At 37.5% G+C, this 25,873-nt stretch overlaps 1 protein-coding gene and 1 pseudogene across 4 annotated transcripts in view; both read left to right on the top strand.

The window, feature by feature from the left end:
- WRN (WRN RecQ like helicase) overlaps positions 1–25,873 on the top strand; it is a 151,080-nt gene that overhangs the window by 6,593 nt on the left and 118,614 nt on the right. The window lies entirely within an intron of this gene.
- Positions 5,947–6,086, top strand: LOC112870066 (U2 spliceosomal RNA; annotated as a pseudogene).

Raw genomic sequence — 25,873 nt, forward strand, 5'->3', positions numbered from 1 at the left:
GATTTTTGTATGTAGGATCATGTCATCTGTGAATAGAGATAGTTTTAATTTTTCATTTCCAATTTGAATGTTTATCATTATTATTTCTTTATGTGTAATTTCTCTGGCCAGAATTTCCCAAACAGTGTTGAATAGTAGTGGTGAAAGTGAATATCCCTGCCTTGTCCTTTTTTTTTTTTAAATTTTTTTAAAGTTTATTTATTTTGAGAGAGATTGAGTGGGGGAGGGGCAGAGAGAGAGGGAAAGAGAGAATTCCAGGTAAGCTCCACACTGTCAATCTTTTCACCACTGAATATATTAGCTATGAATTTTTTTAAGTGTATTTATTTATTTCGGGGGGTGGAGCAGAGGGAGAGGGAGAGAAAGAATACCAAGCAGGCTCAAACTCACGAACCCTGAGATCATGCCCTTAGCCAAAACCAAGAGTTGGACACTTAACTGACTGAGCCACCCAGGTGCCCTGCTTTGGATTTTTGATAAATGCCTTTTAACATATTGAGGAAGTTCCTTTCATTATTAGTTTTTTGAGTCTTTTTTTATCATGAAAGAGTGGTGGATTTTTCAGATGTTACGTGTGTGTGTGTGTGTGTGTGTGTGTGTGTGTGTGTCAACTGAGATGATTATGTGGTATTTTTCTTTCATTCTATTGAAGTGATACATTTGCACTGATTCATTTTCTTATGTTGAACCACCCTTGCATTCCTGTGATAAATCTCACTTGGTTATGGTGTATTATTCTTTAAATTGAATTATCTTTTAACAGAATCACTTTGGCCACTGTTTTGGGAATAGATTGTAGAGACAAGGAGATAAGAGGTAATGTGGCTTGAACCAGGATTTTAGCTATGAAGGTGGTGAGAGAAGGTGGATTTCAGCTTTATTTTGAAGGTAAAATTTTTGCTGCTAGATTGGATGTGAAGTGTGAAAGGAGAAGAGTCAAGGATAACTAAGGTTTTTGGCCTGAGCAATCAGAAGAAGGATGGAGGTGCATTTACTGAAAACTGTAATTTATAGAAGGAGTAGTTTGGGGAGACTTTTATACATACCCACTCTGATTTGCCCATTAGATACTCAAGTGTTTAGTAAATAATTGGACATACAAGATTGAAGTTCATAGGAGTGGTCTAGGTGGTTTATATAAGTTTGGAAGTTGTTAGTGTGCTATAGATAATTTTAAAGCCATCAGACTGTTATCTTCAAGGGAGTGAATGTAGAGAAGAGAATGAAAAGGTCTATGACCTGAATCTAGAATGCTGTGAGGTTTAGAGATTGGGGAGTTAAGGAAGGACTAGCAAAGGTACTGAGAAGGATTCTTACTGATACAGGTGGAGAATAATTGTCACAGATGCTTAATAAAGTGTTTGAAGAAGGATGATGTGGGGGGTGCCTGGGAGGCTCAGTCGGTTAAGTGTCCAACTGTTGATTTCTGCTCAGGTCATTATCTCATGGTTTATGAGCTCGAGCCCCGCATTGGGCTCTGTGCTAATGCTGTGGAGCCTGCTTGGATTTCTCTCTTTCTCCCTCTCTCTCTCTGCCCTTACCCTGCTTGTACTCCATCTCACTCTCAAAATACACAAGCAAGCAAGCAAACTTCTCAAAAAAAAAAAAAAAAAAAAAAAAAAAAAAAAAAAAAGAAGGTGGATATGACTAATTGTGTTATATGTGGCTGGTGTATTGAGCCAGATGAGGACTGAGAATTGACTGTAGGATTTGGCAACATGAAAGTCTTTGGTAAACTTAATATGAGCCCTTTTGGTGGGGTGGAGTGATACAGTGAGTTTAAAAGACAATGGAAGGAATAGAAATTGAGACACTAGTGTAGATGACTCTTTTGAGTAGTTTTTCTATAAAGGGGAGAAAAAGAATGGAGCAGTTAGCCCAGAGTCAAGTTTGTGTTTTTAAGATGGAAGAAATTGCAGTATGTGTATATACTGATAGGACTTTGGGACTTTTCTGGTAGACTAGTAGAGAGGTGATTTGGGAGAGAGGTGAAAAGTGCCCGTGAGTAGATGAGAGAGTATGGAATCTAGTACACATATGGAGGGGCTGGATTTAGGCACACAGATAGCTCACAGGAGATATATAAATATATATGTATCTATCTATACATATATATATATATATATTCTGTTTCTATATACATATATATGTATGTGTGTGCATATATGTGTGTCTATCCTGGTACCTATGTCAATATTGATGTCAATGTGTATATGTAGATTTCTCCGCCTCCTTAGTAGCATGGGCAAGTTCCCAATTCCTTATCGTGAGAGATGTATACTATAATATATATACATATATATATGATTGCATACATTATATGTTATTATAGATTTTATTATATGCATATGTATACAGATACTATATATATACACCACCTATATACATGTATGCATCTACATCTATATGTAATCTGCAGTTGGCAAGCTGGAGACATAGGAGAGCTGAAGGTACAGTTCTAGTCCAAGTCTGAAGGTCTGAGAACCAGGAGAGCTGATGGTATATGTTTCATTCCAAGTCTGAGTTTAAAGGCAGGAGAAGACTAATGACCTAGCTTGACTGCAGTCAAGCAGAGAGAGTGAATTTTTTCGTACTCAACCTTTTTGTTCCATTTAGGCCTTCAGCAGATTTGAAGCTCACCCACATCAGGGAGAGCAATCTGTTGTATTCCATCTACTGATTGAAATGTTGGGGCGCCTGGGTGGCTCAATCAGTAAGCATCAGACTTCAGCTCAGGTCATGATCTCACGGTCAGTGGGCTCGAGCCTCATGTGGGGCTCTGTGCTGACGGCTCAGAGCCTGGAGCCTGCTTTGTATTCTGTGTGTGTCTCTCTCTCTCTCTCTGCCCCTCCCCCACTGGTGCTTTGTCTCTGTCTCTGTCTCTGTCTCTCAAAAATGAATAAACATTAAAAAAAAAAAAGTAAATGTTAACTTCATCTAGAAACACCCTGACAGACATGCCTAGAATAATTTTAACTAAATATCTTGGCTCAGTGTGGCCCATTCAAGTTGACACAATAAAACTAGCCATCATGGCAGAGTATATGGGCATAGATACAATTATGTGAATACATTTCAGAGTAAGGCCATATGGAAGTTCTTTTTTAATTGTTTTTATTTTCAGTGAAATCTGAAGTAAGGTGGTCAGCTGAAAGTGAGGATGGGGGAGGATATATGATAGGTTTAAGCAGAGAGGAAATGATATGAAATAGTTATTTAAAAAATTTTTTTTGAATATTTATTTATTTTTGAGAGAGAGAGAAAGAGAGACAGCGTGAGGTGAGAAGGGGCAGAGAGAGACGGAGGCAGAATCTGAAGCAGGCTCCAGGCTCCAAGCTGTCAGCACAGAGCCTGACACAGGGCTTGAACCCTTGAACCATGAGATCATGACCTGAGCCAAAGTTAGACACTCAACCAACTGAGCCACCCAGGTGCCCCTGAAATAGTTATCTTAGAAGGAGAGGATAGGAAATAGATAAGTGAAAAGTTGTAGAATTGCTAGGAAGACATTTGGTGGTCATAAATTTAAGGTGAGACCAGTCAGCATGGTTGGGTTTTTCACCTGCTGCATTCAGTTAGCTGCATAGGTACAGGCATAGAGTAGGCAGAGAATTTGTTTTCTTCAGGCAGGGTGAGAGTTTTAACAGGAGAGAATAATGAAGCCAAAGATGCACAATGAAATTAAGGGAGTATGAAAGTAAGTGGTTATAATTTTGCAATTTAAACTGCTCAAGGAGGAAGTAAGGACTACCTGGTGGTGAGGAGAGTGGAAAAGTAGGACCATTGGATTATAGGTCCTACTTGGATCAAAGGATTTTTTGAATTGAATTTCTAAAGGGAATGAACTTGGAAAATAGGAGATGTTGATTAGAGAATGAGATGCTTAGAATTGAGATTATGGAAGGATTCAGTCATTGGTAATGACATGGCATCCCTCTGGGAACAAATGAGCAGAGCAGGGTGTAGGCAAGACAATTGGAGACCTACTCAGAAAACTGAGAGGCACTGTCTTTGGAAATTTTGCATCAAACGTTGTAAGCCCTTGGACAAGTAGAGAGGAAAAGAGGTAGGATGTAGATATAAATGATTATAATACTGATGGTGATGGGTGATGGTCCATTAACATGCAACTCAAATATCACCAACTTGTTCTATACCCAACACTGAAAAGTTAGATATTGAGTTACATATGGATATATTGCAACTCATAGTCAACCCACAACGCCTTCATGGACTTCTGTTCTTTGACCAAAGTGTTCTTATAAGAGTGGCAGGTGATGGATGGCATCTTTTCTTAGTTGTTAATTTGAAGTCTTTCACCAAAGGCTTCTGTAGGAATTTTTCCTGGCTTTCTGTGTAGTCTTCTTTGCCTTGTCTTCTCTCTCAGGGTTGTGAATAATTTATTGGTGGAAAGCAGGCAGAGAGGTAGGAGTATTCCATGACTTAGCAATTTCATGTCTAGGAATCCATCCTATAGAAGTAATAATATGAATGCCTAAAGATACACATAAGGGTGTTCACTGACCATGATTTGTGATAAAACTTGTATGTAAACTGTCATCAATAGGGAATAGTTAAACAAATTATGATAAAGAAAATGGAATTCTGTATAGTCTTTAAAAAATCAGTTCAAGAAGTAGTATTAGATTTTATTTATTCCATCCCATCAACAGGGATGTTATCATTGCAACTAATGAAAAACCCAAGTCAAACTAGCTGGAGCAAAAGTATCCCATCTTATACATTGTAAAGAGAATCCTCAGGACCATTTTGCATTTGACAGTTATGGACAAAGGATGGAGACCAGAGAACTGAGACCTAGGCTTTAGTTCCTGCCCCTGAATTGGTTATATGGTAGGGGGAATAGAATTTCCCCACTGATCTTAAAACAATTGGGTTTCATTCCTGGTACTGGCGATGAGGTTATTCTCATCGAAAAAACTTTGCTGTTAACGTTGGAGGGGGGGGAGGGGAGGGCGAAATGGGTTTGTTACTTCCTTCTTTCTAGTGTTAAGGTAATCAGCCTATTTTTGCTCCTCTCATTCATGATTTTATTAAAACCATGAGAATTTGTTTATCCTCAGCATCCCAAGTTGGAAAAATATAAGTCACTATTGATTTCATTATTTACAGAGGCTCATATTACTCTCAGATTGAAAGAAGGAGGTAGATAAGAGGGAGGGTGGGAGAGAGAAATATGGTTGCTGAGAAACAAATTATAGAATCTTAAAAATCTCCCTTCACATACCTGACCTCAATTCCATTTTTTTCCCTATAGGGATCCCTGTTAACTGATACATATCCTTCTGGATTGTTCTTTGCATTTACATTTTGTATTTTAAATTTTAAATAGAATTTCATTTTTATTTTTATAAGTTTTTTTAATGTTTGTTTATTTTTGAGAGGGGAGGTGGGGAAGGGGTAGAGAGAGTGAGGGAGACACAGAATCCAAAGCAGGTTCCAGTCTCTGAGCTGTCAGCACAGAACCTGATGCAGGGCTCAAACTCATGAACTGTGAGATCATGTCCTGAGCCAAAGTCTGACACCTAACCGACTGAGCCACCCAGGCACCCCTCATTTTGTATTTTAAAATTTAAATGGTAACTACTACTTATACTTAGTTTTTCCTGTTTGACTTTACGTATGTTAATAGAACTTGTCAGTAGTTCTATTGTATTTTTTTATGAACTTGCTATTCTGTATTATGGATGTGTCATTGTTTATTTACTTTTTAAAATTTAGATTCAAGTTAGTATACGTTAACATATAACGTATTGGTTTCAGGAGTAGAATCCAGTGATTCATCACTTACATTTAACACCCAGTGCTCATCTCAACAAAGTTCCCTCCTTAATGCCCATCACCCGTTTAGCCCATCCCCCCCAACCAACCACCCCTCCAGCAACCCTTAGTTTGTTCTCTGTATTTAAGAATCTCTTATGGTTTATTGCTTCTCGGCCTTTTGGCTGAGATCAAGTGAAGAATCTCATGGTTTGCCTCCCTCTATGTTTTTATCTTATTTTCCCTTCCCTTCCCCTGTGTTCATCTGTTGTGTTTCTTTAATTCCACATATGGGTGAAATCATATATTTGTCTTTCTCTGATTGACTTATTTCGTTTAGCATAATACATTCTAGTTCCATCCACATTGTTGCAAGTGGCAAGATTTCATTCTTTTTGATTGCTGAGTAATATTCCATTTGTGTGTGTGTGTGTGTGTGTGTGTGTGTGTGTGTGTGTGTGTGTGTACACCACATCTTCTTTATCCATTCATCAGTCAGTGGACATTTGGGCTCTTTCCATAATTTCGCTATTGTTGATAGTGCTGCTATAAACATTGGGGTGCATATGCCCCTTCGAATTAGCATTTCTATATCCTTTGGATAAATTCCTAGTAGTGCAATTGCTGGGGCATAGGGTAGGTCTATTTTTTGTTGTTGTTGTTGTTAATTATTTTTTTTTCAATATATGAAATTTATTGTCAGATTGGTTTCCATACAACACCCAGTGCTCATCCCAAAAGGTGCCCTCCTCAATACCCATCACCCACCCTCCCCGCCCTCCCACCCCCCATCAACCCTCAGTTTGTTCTCAGTTTTGTTTTTTTTTTAATTTTTTTTGTAACGTTTATTTATTTTTGAGACAGAGAGAGACAGAGCATGAACAGGGGAGGGGCAGAGAGAGAGGGAGACACAGAATCTGAAACGGGCTCCAGGCTCTGAGCTGTCAGCACAGAGCCCGACGCGGGGCTCGAACTCACGGGTTGTGAGATCATGACCTGAGCTGAAGTCGGACGCTTAACCGACTGAGCCACCCAGGCGCCCCTGTTCTCAGTTTTTAAGAGTCTCTTATTCTTTGGCTCTCTCCCACTCTAACCTCTTTTTTTTTTTTCCTTCCCCTCCCCCATGGGTTTCTGTTAAATTTCTCAGGATCCACATAAGAGTGAAAACATATGGTATCTGTCTTTCTCTGTGTGGCTTATTTCACTTAGCATCACACTCTCCAGTTCCATCCATGTTGCTACAAAGGGTCATATTTCATTCTTTCTCATTGCCACGTAGTACTCCATTGTGTATATAAACCACAATTTCTTTATCCATTCATCAGTTGATGGACATTTAGGCTCTTTCCATAATTTGGCTATTGTTGAGAGTGCTGCTATAAACATTGGGGTACAAGTGTCCCTATGCATCAGTACTCCTGTATCCCTTGGGTAAATTCCTAGCAGTGCTACTGGTGGGTCATAGGGTAGGTCTATTTTTAATTTTTGGAGGAACCTCCACATTTTTTTCCACAGTGGCTGCACCAGTTTGCATTCCTACCAGCAGTGCATTTTCCGCATCCTTGGCAACATCTGTTGTTTCCTGAGTTGTTAATTTTAGCCAATCTGATGGGTGTGAGGTGGTACCTCAGTGTGGTTTTGATTTGTATTTGCCTGATGATGAGTGATGTTGATGATGTTTCATCATTTTGCCTGATGAAAAGTGATGTGAAAACACATGATCTTTTCATGTGTCTGTTAGCCATCTGGATGTCTCCTTTGGAAAAGTGTCTAGTCATGTCCTCTGCCCATTTCTTTACTGGATTTTTTGTTTTTTGGGTGTGGAGTTTGAGTTCTTTTTTGGATATGTCATTTATTTAAGTGTTAATTTACCCTACTAATTACTTCTAGTATTTTTGTTATTACAGACTGATATAATGTATACATCTTTGTGCATATATGCATGTATTTCCATAGGATAGATATCATTGCAGGCTTAAAGGGTATGCAGTTTAAAATGTTGATAATGTCTACAAAATGTCTTTGAAAATGATAAGGCTGGTTCCTGTTCTCTTGCAAATATATTGTATATGATTAACCTTTAAAATTTTTGCTGACAGTGGTATATCAGAATTAGACAGTTTTGTTGGCCCATTCATTGAATACTTTGTTCTTTCTTGAAGATGAGAAATCTCCTTTATGGTATGTCAGATTTCTATATTTGCATGGATCTGTTTCAGAACTGGTATATTTTATTCTGTTGATTTGTATCTTTTTTTATACCAATTCCACATAATTTGAATTACTGTTGTTTTGTACCATTTCATATTCAGAGTGAGCTTCCCCTTATTGGTCTTATTTTTCAAAAAAATATTTACTACTTTTGAGCATTTTCTTTTCCTAGAGAACTTTAATATAAACTTGTGTGATTTGATGAAAACTCCTGCTGACATTTTTTCTTGGTATTACTTCTTGAGTGTACTGATTTAATTAATGTGGTTACAATTTTGAGACTAACCATCCAGAAACTAAGTGTGTCAAATAGCCCTTTTTGGACGTCCTAGTAAACTTTTCTAGTTGTCTTTAAAATGGGTCTCTATGTTTTATGTTAGGTTTATTTCTTGGTAGGTTGTCGTTTTGCTTTTATTGATTTCAGATATAAATTATATTTTCAAATTGATTCTTGCTCATATATAGAGAAGTACTTACTTTGGGTAGGCTTATCATGAATCTGGTCATTCAGAATATTTGTTCCTTTTAATCAAATAAGATACCCTCATGATACTATGGAAAAATTACTTATTTTAGGAGACTTTAGCTTTTTGATAAGAGTTAAGCTTGTCTCTTGTAAAAGCTGGTTAGTAGTAGCAGTCAACCTCTTTTAAAGTTGATTTTTTTTTTGATAAAATGCTTAAAAATGGGAGAATTAAGAAGGAGGATGGTTGTTGAATAATTTCTTCATGGGAAAATAAGTAATTAGTATAATTTCACATTTTCCCAAAAATATGTGAAACCAGTGACCTTCTCTCCTAAGCCTACTTTAAATCTTTGTTACTTTCTGACTTCCATTTTCTTATCCCTACATTTTTATGATCTTTTCTTCCATCTTTAGTCTGATATGCTAGGGGAGGGCAGAGATTCACCCCCTTTTTAGGCTCGTTGAAGCCCAGAGGATAGAGGGATGGGAGATATTCGTAGTCTGTGGTAGCATTGATAGACGCCATTGGAAAAAATACCAAAGCTTTGTTTCTTCTAGAAATTTTGACATGCAGCATGAGGCATTGTCTACTGGCACCTGATCTGCTTTTGCTGTTCATTCATAAAATGAAGGCACTGAAGTACAATAGAAAGACAATTGGACTAGACAATAACTTTTGCCTTCTAGGAGGTGTATAATCACAAAATTGCTGATTTTTCCTTTTATTCATTTAAAAGTTTTTTTAAGTTTATTTATTTATTTTGAGAGGGACAGAGACAGCATGAGTGGGGAGAGGGACAGAGAGAGAGAGGGAGAGAGAGAATCCCAGGCAGGCTTTGTGCTGCCTGTGCAGAGCCAGAAGTGGGGCTCAAACTCATGAAACCACGAGATCGTAACCTGAGCCGAAACCAAGAATCGGATGCTTAACTGACTGAGCCACCCAGGTGCCCCTCTTTTATTCATTTTATATAAATTCATCCTGTTTTAAGAGGTTCTTATGAAAGATTTGCATTGGATAAACTAATGGTTGCTTTCAGAATTATGTATTAGTTTCCCAACGTCTTTTTTACCCAGTCTACATTTTTATTTTTCACCCTTCCTCCCACACTTACTGGTCTTGTGGTAAAATTTATGCATTTTTCTTTTCTTTTTTTTTTTTAAAGTCTTTAATGTTTATTTTTGAGGGAGAGAGAGAATGACCAGTGGGGCAAGAAAGAGGGAGGTGGGGCGAGAGAGAGGGAGACAGAGGATCCGATGTGGGCCCCTCGCTGAGAGTGGAGAGCCCGATGTGGAGCTCAAACCCACGAACCGCGAGATCATGACCTGAGCCAAAGTTGGACGCTTAACCGACAGCCACCCAGGTGCCCCATGCATTTTTCTTTCTGTGTGGCATTGCTGAATTTCAACACAGTGGATTGCAGAGCTTTGCATCCTGAAGTTAAATATTACTCCCACTTAGTTGCTGTAAGTTTCTGTTAAATTGCTATTTACTGTTATTTTGATTCTTATTGTTATTTTAAAAGTTTTCGAGGGGCGCCTGGGTGGCGCAGTCGGTTAAGTGTCCGACTTCAGCCAGGTCACGATCTCGCGGTCCGTGAGTTCGAGCCCCGCGTCAGGCTCTGGGCTGATGGCTCAGAGCCTGGAGCCTGTTTCCGATTCTGTGTCTCCCTCTCTCTCTGCCCCTCCCCCGTTCATGCTCTGTCTCTCTCTGTCCCAAAAATAAATAAACGTTGAAAAAAAAAAAAAAATTAAAAAAAAAAAAAAAGTTTTCGAAACTCTACATATGAAGTTATGAAACTTTTGTTGAATACTTTGGCTATTTTATCTTTATAATTCATTTTTATTTAAGATAAGGAATTAAAGAAAAGGATTAACCACACAATTTTATTTTCAGTTATATTTGTGTGTTGCTAGAATGTAGGCACAGGAAACGTCTTTCAACAGGCTAAAAAAATAAGGAAATATATTATTAAAATGTAACGTGAAGGCTAAGGCAGGGCTGATTAGTTAATCTGCCTTTGTCCATTGACTGTGACCCCACTGTCATCTTTGCTTTTTTCTGTGTTTTGGATTTCTATTTAAGATGGCTTTCTCCTCCAGCTGACTTCCATTGTAGTAGCAGAATGGCTGTAGATGGCCCAGACTTCACATTCTCAAATAGAGGGCATCTCTTCAAATCACTTTCTTACCAGTACAAGACAGTATTATCTTCAGGAACCTTCTTCTTGTGTCTCATTGGCCTAAATTAGGTTGTATATTTTATTCTTAAGCCAAATTTGGGGGAATGCCTTGAGTTTAACCCGAGTTTCTGAATCATCATTGTCCCAAAGGGCATGAGGTTACCTTTAGATCACTTGGGTTTCTCATGGGAGCTGGGAGTGAGGGCAGTTTTCCTGAAGCATACTGGCTTTGTGGGTAAATAACTAGTCTTTTCTAAATTAAATTTATGGTACTGTAAAAAGGGTGCAGGATGGAATGGATGGTGGGCAGGCAACCATCAATGTACACTTGATAATGAGTCCGATGAAATTTCATCTCAGGCCATGTGAAGTAACAGGAATAAATGTAAAAGGAAAAATAGGCAGCCTAAGCAAGTTTTAAATTGACTTACTTGAAAACTTTCTCTGCAGTTTCTCCCATTTTATAATGGTTGATTTCAGCTGACTGGCTGTAGCTACTTACAGAACAGAGGAAATTCATTAAAAACAATGAATTATTCAGTTGGATAGTGAAATTCAGTTATAAAGCACTTCATGAGCTATGGACTCAGTTCAGGTCAAGTCGTGTTCCTGGTTTATGGGCAGTGCGGCTTCTCACAATGACACAGCATAGAGTGAGGCTTTATCCTTTCCCCTGTTGCTAGCGTTTTAATGGCATTTTATTATATTTGATTGGTTTCATTTACACTTTATTTCAGTTGACTTTATTAATACAAATTTTTATTTATACCTTATTAATATGAATCATATTATATAATATTTGATAATTATGAAAATTTGGTAGGTATCTATGATAAAGGAATGGGTCTGTCAAAAAAACATTCTATTACTTTTTAAAATTTTAGTAACTTACTATAGCCAAACCAAATGCTAATAGGTGGTTTTTTTTAGCTTTTCTAGTTTGCTTGCCTGGGTTATTTGGGAGGAAATGATGATTAGCAGAAGTCTAGCAATGGATTAATGAAAGTCTTGAAAGCCTCTTTAATTAGGGATTTAATGAGGGCTTTGTCATGGATTGTTTGGTTTCTCTTGTTTTCCTCTACCCCCTCCTATTTCTAGTAGTACATTGAAAAGTAGAAAGAATTCTCTAAAACAGTACAGAAGAATACCTTATAAATTATATCTTCTAAAATGAATTCTGTAAGTACCACATGCTAACCGATTGTACCACTGGAACTCCTAAAGTGAATTATAGATTGGGTATATGTGCATATGTGTGTGTGTGTGTGTGTGTGTGTGTGTGTGTGTGTGTGTGTGTATGTGTGTGTATGCACACATAAACTAGTTGCTAGTATATTACTAAGTATAGATACACTCAAAGGGCGAGGTTACAATTTTTAGAAAATATGTAACATAATAAATAAAAAGAAATCAAGCCCAGAATCTTTTAATGTTTGTTTGTTTATTTTTGAGAGAGAGAGTGCACAGGTGCTTTTGCTTGCAAGTGCGAGCTGTGCGAGGGGCAGACAGAGAGGGAGAATCCCAAGCAGGCTCTGTCCTGTCAGTGTAGAGCCCTGGGGTGGGGGTAGGGAGCTTGATCTCACGACCCGTGAGATCATGACGTAAACCAAAATCAAGAGTCAGATGCTTAACCGACTGAGCCACCCAGGTACCCCTAAATCTAGATTTTTTTTAATTGAAGTACGGTTGACATATAATATTATTAGTTTCAGGTGTATGATATAGTGATTCAACATTTACCATTGGCCCTTGAGCAATATGGTTTTGAATGGAGTGCGTCCACTTGTACATGAATACTTTTAATAAATATAGCACAATACCATAAATGTATTTCCTTTATGATTTGTGTCTTTTTTCCTTCCTTCTTTTTTTTTTTTTTTTTTTTTTTTTTTGAGAGAGACAGAGAGTGGACAAGAGCAAGTTGGGAGGGGTAGAGGGAGAGGGAGAGAGAGAATCTCAAGCAGGGAGCCCAAAGCAGGGCTTGATCTCATAACTGTGAGAACTCATAACTGTGAGAACTGTGACCGAAATCAAGAGTTGGATGCTCAACCAAATGTGCCACCTGGGGGCTCCACCTTACGATTTTCTTAATTTTTTTTCTAGCTTACTTTATACTTATGCAAAATATTTGTTAATTGTTTATAGTATTGGTAAGGCTTCCTGTCAACAGTAGGCTATTAGTAGTTAAGTTTTGGGGGAGTAAAAAATTATATGTGGATTTTTGACTGTGTGGTGGGTTGGTGCCCATAACCCTCATATTGTTCAAGGGTCAGCTGTACACACATTACAAAATGTTCACCAGAGCAGGTGTAGTTACCATCTGTCACCATACAAAGTCATTATAATATTATTAACTATATTCCTTATGTTGTACTTTTCATGCTCATGACTTATTTATTTTATAATTGGAAGTTTGTACCTCTTAATCCCCTTTATCCATTTTGTCTGTTCCTCAGCACCCCTCCCCTCTGGCAACCACCACTTTGCTTTTTGTATTTATGAGTCTTGTTTCTGGTGTTTTGGTATGGGATTTGTCTTTCTTTGAATTATTTCACTTAGCAAAATACCCTCCAGGGCCATCCATGGTGTCTCAAATGGCAAGATTTCATTCCTTTTTATGGCTGAGTAGTATTCCATTGCACACCTTTTTCATTCTTTTTTCATTCATCCTTAGATGGACACTTAGGTTTCTTCCCTATCTTGGATATTGTATATAATGCTGTGATAAAAATCAGGATGTATCCTTTTGAATTAGTGTTTTTATCTTCTTTAGATAAATACCCAGTCGTGAAATTCCTGGATTGTAGGGTATTGCTATTTTTAGTTTTTTGAGGTACCTCTATACTGTTTTCTGTAGTGGCTAAATGTACAATTTACATTCCCACCAACAGTGCACAAGGGTTCCCTTTTCTCCACATTCTTACCAACACTTGTTATTTCTTGTCTTTTTGATACTAGCCATTCTGACATATGTGAGGTGATATCTCATTGTGGTTTTGATTTGCATTTCCCTGATGATTAGCGATGTTGAGAATCTTTCATGTGTCTGTTGGCCATCTGGATGTCTTCTTTGGAAAGATGTCTGTTTAGATCCTCTGCCCCCCCTTTTTTTTAAATCACTTTTTTTTTTTTTTTTTTTTTTTGGTGTTGAGTTGTACGATTTCTTTGTATATTGTGGATATAAACCTTTTATTGGATATATCATTTGCAAATATCTTGTGCTATTCAATAGATTGCTTTTTGGTTTTGTTGGTGGTTTCTTTTACTGTGCAAAAGCTTTTTAATTTGATGTAGTCCCAATTGTTTTTTGGTTTTGTTTTTTGGTTTTGTTGCCCTTGCTTGAGAAGTCAGATCCCCAAAATATTGCTAAGATTGATGTCCAAGAGTTAACCACCTGTTTTCTTTTAGGATTTTTATGCAAACCCAGAATGTTTAAAGTTCATTGCATTGTTGATTAAATTTGAAAGACGTTTTGACTAGAAGCTGCCTCTCAGGAAAAAGAATATAACTATATAGATGAAACCCAGAGAGTCTAACCAAAATTAAGGCATTGATAACCAAATTGAATTGCTGAAGCATTTAAGCTGCTTTGGTTTTATAAGCTCTCTGTGTTAAATTATTTTGTAAATATTTATTAGTCCCATTTTATAACTTATAAGTCATTGAGACTTTTTTAATTCATTCTTATTTTGTACATGCACAAAAAGGTGAGTATGTGACTATTACTGTTGTAATTTAGATTATATTTGGAAACCTCCTAAATATACTTTTACAGTATCAAAACTATACTTTGGGTCAGGTCTAATGGGTAAGAATGAAGTCTTTTTGGAAAATGAATTCATTTTCTCTCCCCATTTGAATTTATAATTTTTTTTTAATGTTTATTTATTTTTGAGACAGAGAGAGACAGAGCATGAATGGGGGAGGGTCAGAGAGAGAGGGAGACACAGAATTGGAAACAGGCTCCAGGCTCTGAGCTGTCAGCAGAGAGCCTGACGCGGGGCTTGAACTCACGGACCGTGAGATCATGACCTGAGCCGAAGTCGGACGCTTAACCGACTGAGCCATCCAGGCGCCCCTGAATTTATCATTTAAAAGAACGTTCTGTTGATGAAGCACTTCTCTGCTTAATTAATTTTTAATAACTTTATATGCCTTGTCTAGTTGGCATGGATTTGGTATCTTCACTTGATTCCTGTCAGTACACTGAAGGGAATGAGGTATAGTAACAGTAGAAGATCTATCACAATTTCTCTTGTAACTGAACTCAAGGGATTTGCCTATTGGGGTGCATTAAATTGAACACAACCCAAGGAAGTGTTGAAGGCAAAGAACTTTTTATTACCTGTTATAAGTAAGGAGTCAGGGAGCTAGCTCTCAAAAGCACTGTCTCCCTGTGGGGTTGTACAGGAAGCTTTTATTCTGTGTATTTGGGGGTAGAGGCAGGGAGCTTGCATATACTTTAAGGAACTTATACATATTCTGTTACTTAGGCACTTTAGTTCAGTTGTGCATACCTAGCATGTCAATGTGCTAGTAGTGCATACATACATCGTCTGTTCAAAAAATGGCAGAAAACCCCTCCCATAGGAGGAAATCTTTGTATTACAGTGAGCTAACCCAGGACAACCCGGGGCTTCAGGACAACCCGGGGCTTCTGCACAGGTCCTCAACTCGTCCACAAGGGCTCAAACTGGTTCACATAAGAGGCTATCAGATGAAACACCCCACAAGGGACCACCAGGTGAAACAACCTGGCTGGGTGTCTCCTTGGCCACACTGCTGGTTCTGTAAAGCTGAATACATTCCTTCCCTGCTTTTGTCCCTTCCCTTTCTCCCTTCTGCTTGATTGCTATCAGAACTGTGATTTGAGTAACTTTCTGTTGCATCCTAACACTATCGATATACCAACTTATGTATAACTGTAGATTAAAAGATGTAATGTCCTGTTTATCACTGCTTATCTTTATATTGATGCCATGGTTGGTAAGGCAAGTAATATAATATATAATAATAATGTAATAAGGCAAGTAATATATTAGGAATTTAATCCCATGTTACAGATGAGGAAACGAAAACAGAAAGTAAAGTGACTTGTCCAAAGTCACATGGATACTAAGTGGCCAAGTGTCAAAGTGTAATTTTCCAAAATATTAAAGACCGATTCTCATACAAGTACAGAATCAACAGATGTCACATTCAGTTCACTAATGAGGGAACCAGCAGGAGATAAAATTTGTTCAAAGAGGAACAGAGATTATATAGTATATTAGGGTTCTCCAGAAAAACAGAACCAGTAGGATATATATAGATATATAGAAAAAGATTTTTTTAAGTTTATTTATTTATTTTGAAAGAAAGAGAGGGAGTATGCGCAGGAGCATGAGTGATGGGGAAGGGGCAGAGAGAGAGGAAGAGAGAATCTGTCAGTGTGGAGCCCAACACAAGGCTGGAACTCACAAACTGTGAGATCATGATGTAAGCCAAAATCAAGACTCGGATGCTTAACCGACTGAGCCAGCCAGGCACCTCTAGGAAGAGATTTATTATGAAGGATTGGTTCATGCAATTATGGAGGCCTAGAAATCCTGCAGTTTGCTGTCAGCAAGCTGGAGGTCTAGGAAAACCAGTGGTGTAGTTCCAGTCTAAATCTGAAGGCCTAAGAACCAGAGGAGCCGGTGGTCTAAGTGCCCCTCCTAGGGGGGGGGTCTGAGAACTGAGGAGTGTGGTATGGGAGGGCAAGAGAAGAAGAACGTCTCAGCTCAAGTGGAGAGCAGATCTGCCCTCTCTCTGCCTTTTTGTTTTATGGAGGTTCTCAATGGATCAGATTATACCTACTCTTGTTGGTGAGGGCAGTCTTTACAAAGTTCTATTCAAATGCTAGTTTCCTCTGGAAACACCTTCCCAGACACACCTAGAATTGATGTTCAGCCAGCTCTGGGCCAGGTAACCCCTTAGCCTAGTTAAGTTGACCTGTAAAATTGACCATTACATGTAGACATTGGAGAAATAACTTTGGAATAAGATTGCTGGGTCAACTACAAAGCTATCCCTACAGACATTTTCTTTTCTACATGACAGAATTCAATTGCTTCTTAACCAGACAAAAACTTAAAGTTAACAAGTAACTTCACAGAGTCTCAGTTTTTAATCAGTAGTAAATAGCAAGTCATATAAAGGTATATTCTCTAATGAAAGTTATCTTTGGATGAGATTGTGTTCCTATATGACATTGAAAGGATGTACTGCCTTCTCTTTTAACTTAACTTTTGGATAGTTTAACTTTTGGATAATTTTTCTTGACACAAAGCAACGTGGGAGCCTAGGTTTTCTGACTCCAAGCCCAGATTTCTTTCCATTCTAGTCTTCTGCCTCTTCATAATATAATTTTTTTTAAGTTTGTGTGTTTATTTCAAGAGAGAGAGCACACACAAACAGAGAAGGGCCAAGAGACAGAAGGAAAGAGAGAATCCCAGGCAGGCTCTGCATTGATGCGGGGCTTGAACTCACAAACGAACCGTGAGATCATGACCTGAACTGAAAATCAAGAATCAGACGCTTAACTGACTGAGCCATCCAGGTGCCCCTTAATAGTATAATGTTTAATATGAGAGCAGTCTGCTAACTTTTGCAAAATCAGTTAGTCTTTGTTATTAGTTTTCCTTTGTGATAGAAATTCCTTTGTTATATGGTGATGGTCATAGAGTTTTCTTCCTCAGAGAAATATTGTGAAACTTAATGGATATTTGTAAAATTTGCATAAATGCCCAAAGTGAAAAATTGAAATTACAGCTTATATACCATGGCTACTTAAAAAAAAATTTTTTTTTTTTTTTTTAGTATTTATTTTTGAGAGAGAGAGACAGAGCACAAGCAGGGGAGGGACAGAGAGAGAGGCAGACACAGAATCTGATGCAGGCTCCAGGCTCTGAGCTGTCAGCACAGAGCCCGATACAGGGCTTGAACTCATGAACCATGAGATCATGACCTGAGCTGAAGCTGGATGCTTAACCGACTGAACTACCCAGGCACCCCATACCATGACCACTCTTTTATGACATTTGGTTAGCAGATTTCAGAGTCATTGTAAACATTCTTGATTTTTGACTAAATCAAAATTTATAAAAACATTTTATCAGATTAGCCTTTACATATTTTGAACAAATAGAAGTGAACTATTTTAGATAGTAGGTAGAAATTTGTTCACATTAAACAGTATAATTGCCTATCAGTTAAACACTGAACTACTTACTAAAAATTTTTTCCTGGAAGTGGTTATCTGTAGGTATCATGTAACTTAACAGTGTTTTGTTGTTGTTGTTGTTGTTTTTTTTTTTTTTTTTTTTTTTTAAAATTTTTTTTTCAATGTTTATTTATTTTTGGGACAGAGAGAGACAGAGCATGAACGGGGGAGGGGCAGAGAGAGAGGGAGACACAGAATCGGAAACAGGCTCCAGGCTCTGAGCCATCAGCCCAGAGCCCGACGCGGGGCTCGAACTCACGGACCGCGAGATCGTGACCTGGCTGAAGTCGGACGCTTAACCGACTGCGCCACCCAGGCGCCCCTGTTGTTGTTGTTTTAAACACTTTTCAGAAAGGTTGGGATTCAGTTTAGCCCTCAAGCTGTTGGGCAAGTCAGTTACCATGGTAACAGTAGGTATTAATTTCCTTGGCTTAGTTAAAGGTTTTAGGAACAAAGACATCTCTGAGCTGCTCCACTGAAACCCAGCTTTCTAAGAAACAGGAGTTTGTCCATTTTCTAGAAGATGATAGCATTCTAAGTGGGAAAGTGTTGTCCTCTTTTTTTTTTTTTTAAGTCTATTTATTTATTTTGAGAGCAGGAGGCAGAGAGAAGAGAGAGAATCCTGAGCAGGCTCTGCACCATCAACTCAGAGCCCCATGGGAGTCTCCAACTCACAAACTGTGAGATCATGACCTGAGCCAATGTCAAGAGTTGGACACTTAACCGACTGAGGCTGACCCAGGCACCCAAAATGTTGTACTCTTGAGACCAATTTCTGCTCTGACAGAGTGAAGTAGAATGTGACTTAAAAGCTCTATAGATGATTAAAAAGCTATCCCTTCTTAGTTAATATGATGCCGTTGGTCTTAATTTTCCTGTATTTGGTCTGATTTAAATCTTGAATCTTATAGGTGTATTTCTATTGCCATGAACTAAAAGGCACTTGAACTGCCCTCAGTAGACAGCGTGTCCTACTGTCTAATTGATGTCAAATAAAATCATTTAAGATGAATGTTTTCAAAACATCATTTATAATTTGGGGAGATAATCTCTTAACATTTAATTGGCTAATATTACTAACCCTCTATAGTAAACCCACTCATTCTGCTATCATTAATTTCATTTTGCAAGTGATATATCAAAAAGGTTTTACTAAGAAGTTGTATTCTTATTAAGTATTTTACCAGTGTATTATGGTAATTAAAAAATAGCTGTAGTTGTTAATACCAGTAGCACTGGACATTTTCCAGTCTTCCACCATTTTGTTTGTGTTCTGTCTTAGGAGTTGGCTAACTTGTGGAGCACATTTGATTTGCTGCTTGCTTTTGGTTTGAGCTAAATGGTTTTCACTGACTATGAGCTAAATGGTTTTCACATTTTTCAGTGACTGAACAAAAATCAAAAGAAGAATAACATTTTGGTAAATTTTATAAATCTAGATTTCATTGTCTTTAAAGTTTTATTAGGACATAGCTGTGTTTACTTATTACTTATGGCATTTGTGCCACAATGTCTGAATAGAATATTTACTATCTGACTCTGTAGAGAAAAAGTTGGCTCTTACTCTATAGTACAAAAAAATGTAGCCTTAGTTGTTCATTTAAAAAAACAAAAACTTTTCCCTCTTTTATTGGTTTAGTTTTCCCTCCTGATTGCTGAAAGTAATACATGTTCTTATTGAAAATTTGGAACGTTTAGAAAAGTATAAAGAAGAAAATTGAAAACTATCTTCAGTGGTGGGATAACAACTAATATTTTGGTATACATTGCTCCAGACCTTTAAAAATTTATAGTATGTAAATATATGTATATGTATGAATGTTTGTATATATGTATATGTATATGTACATGTCTGTATAGAATATGTATATATACACATAGAAAAATACACATTTATTGTGTAAATTTAGAGTCTGACTTGCTTTTTCACTTGATAAATTATAAGAATATGTTTAAAAAACTTTTTTTTATATTTATTTATTTTTGGGAGAGTGCAGGCAAGGGAGGGGCAGAGAGAAGGGGACAGAGGATCTGAACTGGGCTCTGCACTGGCAGGCTGAAAGCAGTGAGCCCGATGTGGGGCTTGAACTCATGAATTCGAGCTCATGACCTGAGTCAAAGTTGGACGCTCAACCAACTGAGCCACCCAAGTGCCCCAAGAATATGTTTTTAATGGCTGCATAGTGCTCTGTTTTATGGATGTACCATAATTCATTATTTATCTATTTTTACCGTTGTTGGACATGTCTATTTTCAACTCTTTATCATTATATATATTGTATATTACGTTATATAATATATACCTTAAATACTGTTGTATATGACAAGTATGACTATCCTTGTATATAGATCTTTCTGAGGAGTGCTGGTTTTTTTGGTAAGATTAATTCTTAAAAATGAAATTATGTGTAAAATGGTATGAGAACTAGACAGATATTTTAAGGGAAATGTTGATAGTGTGGTAAAATACTTCCTTGGTCTGCCTTCATGAAGAAGATGGCTTATCTTCCATGTAGCTTCAGCTCTGGTTCAACATAATAATTTTCACACCAGACCATCAAACCAGTCCTTTTAATAATTTGACTGATAAAACATATGGTTGATACTGATAGTAGGTGGATAGGAGGAACTGGGTCAGTGCCTCACTCTGGGCTCATAGTTTTCACTCACAGTTCTACGGCTTGGGAAAGTAAATTTCTTGTGAGCGTGCTGCTAGCATTATTATGGAAGCCATAGAGAAAAGTGGAGTGATGCTCCAGGTTGGTGTGAGTTGACACAGTAGACTCAGAAATGGAGGTACAAAGGAGATGTGCTCCATTCTTAGGATAATTCACTTGCTACTGCCCTGACGAAGTAGGTGGTCCAGCCAGCCTCTTTGTGGTCTTTGTATCCTTCTTTATTTTTTTTTTTTTTAATTTTTTTTTTTTTTCAACGTTTATTTATTTTTGGGACAGAGAGAGACAGAGCATGAACGGGGGAGGAGCAGAGAGAGAGGGAGACACAGAATCGGAAACAGGCTCCAGGCTCTGAGCCATCAGCCCAGAGCCTGATGCGGGGCTCGAACTCACGGACCGCGAGATCGTGACCTGGCTGAAGTCGGACGCTTAACCGACTGCGCCACCCAGGCGCCCCTGTATCCTTCTTTAAAGGAAACTCCAGGGGGGCCTGGGTGGCTCCGTTAGGCGTTTAGGCATCTGACTTCGACTTCAGCTCAGGTCATGATCTCATGGTTCGTGGGTTTGAGCCCCACATCGGGCTCTGTGCTGACAGCTCAGAGCCTAGAGACTGCCTTGGATTCTGTGTCTCCTCCTCTCTCTCTCTCTCTCTCTCTCTCTGCCCCTCCCCCGCTGACACTCTGTCTCTCTTTCTCAAAAATAAATAAACATTAAAAAACAATTTATAAAGGAAATTCCATTTGTTAGCATATTCCTAGGTTTTGCTACCACTCTTTCTGTAGTGTACCTACAAAAATATACCCAAGTATTTCACTCAAATAATGATTTGTAACTGGATATTGACTTAAAAAAATTTGTAGGGATACCCACACCAGCTGCTAGTACTGATCTGTCTATAGCAGAGGTTGTAAATTGGGAGGTCTGCAGGCCAAAATTTGGCCTGTAGAGTAGTCTTGGGTATTGCTATCAAATGGAGGATTGCACAGGAACGTGCATTATTCATGTTCTTTGGAAAAATTGGAAGGCCTGGCAACACTGTGTCCATGTTGACTATTGGCAAGAGTTAGCTGGAGCAGTTAGTTGCTTCTAATTTGTGCTGTAGCATAATGAATGGGCATGCAAGATTTTGATGGTTGCATACTTTTTATAGTGTTCAAACATATGAAAGCATTTTGTGAAACATTCAAAGATTCATAATAGGTGAAATTATATTTGAAGGTTATTCTAGATGGCGATCGTTTTGTAAACTACTTGAGTTAAGTAACATGCATGGCTATGCATAGTAAACATGGTCAGACAGAGTTGTATGCTGTGGCTGTGTTATGTAGTAACTTCCTCCTGACTTTTCCTTTTAAATAATTTCCATTCTAATTATTATTTTATTTTATTTTGTTATTTATTTTTATTCCTTTTGGGAGAGAGTGTGAGCGGGATGGGCAGAGAGAGAGGGAGAGAGAAAATTTGACAGCGCAGAGCCTGATGGGGGGCTTGACCTCATGAACCATGAGATCATGACCTGACCCAAACTCAGACACTTAACTGAGTCACCCAGGTGCCCCTCTAGTTATTATTTTAATTGTATATGTGTATGTTATTTAATAATTGGGAAAGCTATATGTGTTTGTGTACATGAAATTCTTTCATTTTTGTCTCAATTTTCATAATTATCTTACTGCTAACAGAAAAGATCATGATTGTTAGCTAATTCTTATTGTATTATATTTAGTATTTTCTAACAGAAAACAATGAATTTTGTTAATTTTCTTGCTTGTTATTTAATTTTTATTTATTTTTGATGGCCTTTTTGATGTGATAGTTTGTGAAACCGTGATTATGATAGAGTTTCATAATATGTTTATTTAATTTAAACTATTGCTTATATCTAAAAATAATCAATAATTGAACATAATGCAATTCCATTGATTCAGTAAGGGAAAGATAGGCCTTTGAGAAGCTCACTTAAAGATATCTTTTTAAGTTTTTTAAATGTTTATTTATTTATTAAAAAAAATTTTTTTAATGTTTATTTATTTTTGAGAGAGAGATAGAACATAAGCAGATAGGGGCAGAGAGAGAAGGAGACACAGGATCCGAAGCAGGCTCCAGGCTCTGAGCTGTCAGCACAGAGCCCGACAGGGCTCAAACCCACAAGCTGTGAGATCATGACCTGAGCCGAAGTTAGATGCTTAACCTACTGAGCCACCCAGGCACCCCAGTGTTTATTTTAGAGCGAGAGAGAGACAGAGCACAAGCAGGGTAGGGGCAGAGAGAGAGGGAGACACAGAATCTGAAGCAGCCTCCAGGCTCTGAGCTGTCAGCACAGAGCCCAATGTGGGGCTTGAACTCAGGAAGTGTGAGATAATGACCTGAGTTGAAGTTGGATGCTTAACCGACTGGGCCACCCAGGTGCCCCTCACTTAAACATATTTTTGATTACAGTGTATTTTACTTGTTTTAAAAATTTAAATTATTGGGCCACCTGGGTGGCTCAGTCAGTTGAACATCTGACTCTTGATTTCAGCTCAGGTCATGATCCCAGGGTTGTGGGATTGAGCCCAGTGTTGGGCTCCCCACTGGGTGTGGAGCCTGCTTAAAATTCTCTGTCTCTCTTCTTCTGCCCCTTTCCCTGTTCACGTGCTCTGTCTCTAAAAAAAAAAAAAAAAAAATATTAAACTAAATGAAAATAAATATTGCAGTATGTTGTTTTTGTTTACTCTTTTTAACTAAAGAAGTACCTTGGGATAAGATTTGTTTAAAAATTTGAGAATTCAGATAAACTCAATAATTGACAAAAAACTTTTCCTAAGGAATTAAAGACAGTATTTTAAGTACTTTATTTTTGAGTGCTTTATATTCAAATAAATTTTATTTCTGCAGATATTTACTTTCCTACTGTAATGTCTAATTGATTAAAGCTGGAAAGTTATCTGATTCATGAGTTAAATGTAATAGTAAATATTTCTTCAATAATTAGGCTATAAAGTAAAGAAATATCTCAGAATTATATGGTGTTTCCCCAATTCTTTACTTTTCAGACTAAATCAAAACAAATAGGGGTGTCAAACAAAATACTGTCGTATCTTTTCATAAATCTAAAAATAGTTTGAACCTTTGAAATCATCTTTGAGCACAAAATAAGAACAAAATACTTTTTAGATTGTGATAATCAGATTGAGCTCAAGAGGCTGGTAAAGCCCAGCCAAATTTGTTCTTATTTCCTGCCTGTGTAGAACACTGTGTTTGGGATCAATAAGGCAAAGGAAATGTAAAAGTTGCCATTTTAAATTATTCTATTATAAGATATGTTTAAGGGATGCCTGGATGGCTCAGTCAACTCGGCTCAGGTCATAATCTCTCACAGTTCTTGAGTTTGAGCCCCACATCAGGCTCTCTGCTGTCAGCACAGAGCCTACTTTGGATCATCTGTTGCTCCCCTGTGTGCACATTCTCTGAAAAGTAAAATAAACATTTACCAAAAAAAGGAAGATATGTTTAAGATTTGTCAAACACATGGAAGACAGTACTCATTCAAAAGATTATTTAATGAAAAACTTGTTAATTGCAGATGTGAATCCATAAATGTTGGTAATGGGCCTTGCTTAGAAAGCTGTATAGAATCCTTGAAGAAAAATGCCTGAAAGGACATTATTTGCTTGGCAAAGAAGTTTCAAAACTAAAATATTCAAGGGAATATTTGGAAACATACAAGATATTATGGAAACAGTGGCAGTTTGGGACTGGTAATAACAGTAAGGTTTAGGCTTTACCTTAAGTTCAATACTCTTCTAAGTATTAAGTGGTCTTATTCACAGAGAAGCTCCTATATATTAAAATTGGCCTGTAGTTCTGAGTTCCACATTGAATGAAGTCATAAAAATGATGAACCTAATGAAATCTAAGCTGCTGTAGTACCTTCTCTTCAGCCTTAGGTGAAGAAATGTTAGCTATTTCAGTTATGAAGTATCTGTCTAAAGGAAGATTTATAAGCTCAAAGAAAATTTCAGATTATGAAATGGTGAATGGTTCTTACTTTGCAGATTTGTGGAAGTATAGTTATGTCTTCAATGAATGGTGTCCTTAACTGACCAAATTTTGAGCACCTGAATTAACTTAAAAGTACAACAATCGCGCGGAAAATATATTAACATGTACTGACAAAGTTTATGGCTTCAGAGTAAAAAATCAGCTTTGGGAGAGTGAAGTTAAAATAGTTTTAGAAGTGACATTTAATTGGTATCATCTGAATCCTAAAGATGAATTAACAATACGTATAGAGCAAACTCCGCATATACCTGTGACAGAGCTTTAACACAAGTCTATTGAAATACTTGATATAAAAAGATCATTTGTATTCCAGACTTATTTATATTATCAGAAGGAGTTAACATATTTCTCAGTAGAAGAAAAGGAGAAGCTGTTAGATTTAAAGAATTTTAGCATTCTTGAAGTACAATTTAAAGAGGTCGGATTGTTGGAATGCTGGTTAATAGTGAAAAAGAAGTTTTCAGCCTTTTGGAACAAAGCATCCTCTTTTGCCATTTGCTACTACTTACGTTAATAAAGCTTCTCCGTGATGGTTGCTATATAGGATATTAAGAAAATGTTGTTAAAAGGTTTTAATCAGGAGTTGTATATAGTCATTTTAAGCAGAAAACCTGATATACAAAAGGTGTGTTCATGTAAACAATTTAGTTTCTTGTTTAAAAAGTTTAATTTTACAATGAAGATATAATGAAGATATAAAATTTTTACAAAATTTCACAGGTGCACTCCCAGATCCCCTTCCCAGTATGCTATAAAAATATTTTCATTTTCTGAATGTGCTATGAAGTTGAAAATGTTGTGGACTCTTGGGGTAGACCTACATTTCTAAATGAAGTGAGCATCAAGAATCATCATGTATTTGAGCAAGTTGACAGCCATCAAATCCCTTAGCTGAGTTTTAACCCTTGATAAAAAATAATTTCTAAACAAAAAAAAGAACTAAAAGTCTTTATAAGTATTATTGCTAGATTTAACAGGAAGTTGCAGGGTGCCTGGGTGGCTCAGTCAGTTAAGCATCTGACTTTGGCTCAGGTCATGATCTTGCGGTTTGTGGGTACGAGCCCGGTGTTGGGCTCTATGTTGACAGTGCAGAGTCTGGAGCCTTCTTCCGATTCTGTGTTTCCCTCTCTCTGCCCCTCCCCCGCTCACACTCTGTCTGTGTCTCTCAAAAATGAATAAACGTTAAAAAGAACCAAAAAACAGACTCAACAGGAAGTTACATTAATGAAGGAACTGAAGATGGTTGAAAAGGAAAGTTGCAGGGTAAGAAAGG

The sequence above is a fragment of the Puma concolor genome, chromosome B1, assembly GCF_028749965.1.
Source record: "Puma concolor isolate L17-30 chromosome B1, mPumCon1.1.hap2, whole genome shotgun sequence".
NCBI classification, from domain to species: Eukaryota; Metazoa; Chordata; class Mammalia; order Carnivora; family Felidae; genus Puma; species Puma concolor.